We start from the raw sequence: 2,633 nt of genomic DNA on the forward strand, positions 1-2,633 counted from the left end.
GTGCTACTCCTCTAGTGAGCAAATTTTCCCTAATGTCTATTCTGAATCTCCTGAGCCACAGCTCACAGTTATTGCTCCTTGTTTTACTGCCTGCCACTACCAAGAAGAGCAGCTCTGTTGTCTTTGTGACTGCCCTTCAAATATTGACTAGAGACCTCCCTTCCCAGCCTCCTCTTCACCTTCTTAAATAAGCCCAGTTGCTTCAATCTTTCCTCAATATTCACGTGCTTTAGCCCTAATGATCTTGGTAGCCTTCTGCTGAGACCTCTCCAGTTTCTCAACATCCTCTTTGACTTGCGGGGTTTCAAAACCAGAGGTAGTGTTCCAGATGGAGCTGAACAGAGGGGAATGAAAACTTCCCTTGGTCTGCTGGTTGTGCTCTTCCTAACATACCCTGGTACAGGCTTTGCTTTATTCTCCCTTGGAAAGGGCTAGCCCCTGACTGGACGATGCTTTGACTGGTGATATGTGGCCTTCCTGCCATGGCCACACCGGAGGAGACCACTGGCTGCGAGACACAGAACTAACAAAGAACAGATTTGGGGAAGGCAGTTTAGAATATCTCAGTCCGATTTTCTGAAGTGAGGGAGGCGCTTGGGTAAGTTGTACAGAGAGCAAGCAAAATGCAAGTATCTGCTAACAAAGTGAAACGTGCCCAATTCACCTAGACAATTCAGAAAATGTTGCCCCAGGTTCGCCTCAGTCAGCTTTCTATTTTCTCCTCTCGTGTGCATGGTATATTGTAGAAAGCAGTATACGAGCATTTATTCAAATCCAGCAAAAATCAAGCTCCTCTTTCTCCACTAAACCAGGTTTAAATTTGTACCCTGCAAACTGATACAAAAAGCCTTGCTTCTCCACACACAAAAGCCCATCTCTGAGAACATTTAATATACAGAACGTGTGAATAAAAAGAGGGGATGTAACATTTGTGAGATCCAGAAGCTTGTGACAGCCACTCAGAGAACGAAACACATGTATTATGACAAAATCACAAACTGCTGGCTTGGCAGATTCCCTGAGAACAGGCGGGGAAGGTGATAGCTGCTCGAAAGTCAGAGAAAGGATCAATATTGAATAAATCAAAACAAATATGTGATAGGTTTTGAGAATGATATAAAAATTAAATACCAGAGAATTTGAGGCATGAGAATATCCAATTACTGGGCTAGTGCTACAGTCACTGTCATGCTGAGAAAAGGGGGAGGGCAGAATGAAATTACTGAAGGGGTAATAGCTGGTAGTAGTCCTAACGTTTACACAGACAGCCTGTCTCAATATACTTAGCGCAGGAATATACTTACTACTGCTTGTATTTTATGGATGGAGAAGTTGAGGCGTGGACCACAGGTCTCTTATTCCTCCTGGTCCTCCACTGGAGCTCAGTGCATGTCCCCCTTTTCCTCTGCTAGCCGTGCCTCTCCCAGCATTTCACTCGTGCTTGATTCAAGCCTGGATTCAACTTTGTTGCTGGTGTTGCAGTGCCCAGCAAAGGAAATGGCCACTTAGTCGTAGAGGGACCAGGTTCTTTGTGGAGAGCATATTCAAACCTAACGCAATGCAAGAGGAGTAAGGCCTTTGATACTGGTGGAAGATTGGGATTTTCCTGCCTAGCAGCACTTTCTGTTTCGAAAACACCTCTTTACTGTGCAATTTCTGCCCAAATCTGCCTGCTTGCATTAATTTTGTGTGTTCTCAGGTGTTTTCCTTGTCTTTTAAATTTTGTTTCCCTTTCACTTTAAATTAAAGCGCTGAGGTGGAAGGAGTCATTACCACAAGCTTAGTGGTATATGGGCTTTGTGCTGGCTATCCCCATGGAGGGAATTTCACCCTAGGAAGTTTTCCACTGGAGACAGGCTAAGCTTCCAGGGATGAATTTCCTGGAGCAAACAGCCTCTTCTTTCGTTGTTCTGAAGTCGGTTCAGGACATTGAAGACAATACCTGTGGCAGTATTTGTTAGCATTTCTTATTTGTCTCATAACTGTGTTTAGTGAGCTAGCTGCCATAGATAAAGAGAGCATTGCTGTTCCAGGGAGTCTCAAATTGCAACCCCATACCTACATCTCCTGTCACCTTTCAGTGCTGTGACTTATTTACATGATAAATGTGTGATCATAAGACTGAGATTTTAGAAAATATTATCTGTAGTAAAGAAACGAATCCCATCTCTTTCCAAACTTTCTTCACTGACATTTTTCTTCTTCTTCATTTTTTGTCTCAGAAACAAGACATGCTGAGTGGTATACATTGATTTATGTTCCTTTAATACAAGAAATATCAGCCGACCTAGCAGAATGTATGGATTTTCTTTATCCTTAACTGAGCACGTAATATGTTAGCAAAATGAACATACACCATCCCCAACCTACTGAATTTCTCTCATATTTTTCAAATAACTTTACCTCGCTCTTTCTGTAGTTCATTGAAATAACATCTTGCCTTAGTTTATTTGTAAGGCTATCCATGCTATCATATTACTGCAAATTTTACAGATAAAGATGAGGAGAAAGTGAAGGAATTGAAGAAATGGATACAAGAGTAATGTTTGTGAAGCACACTGAGATAGCTTTCGATGGAAGATGCTGTAAAAGTGCAAAGGTCTATTTTTATTATTGTTATTATTTATTATAGG

This window comes from Aptenodytes forsteri, unplaced genomic scaffold, assembly GCF_000699145.1.
Source record: "Aptenodytes forsteri isolate BGI_AS27 unplaced genomic scaffold, ASM69914v1 Scaffold195, whole genome shotgun sequence".
Taxonomy (NCBI): domain Eukaryota; kingdom Metazoa; phylum Chordata; class Aves; order Sphenisciformes; family Spheniscidae; genus Aptenodytes; species Aptenodytes forsteri.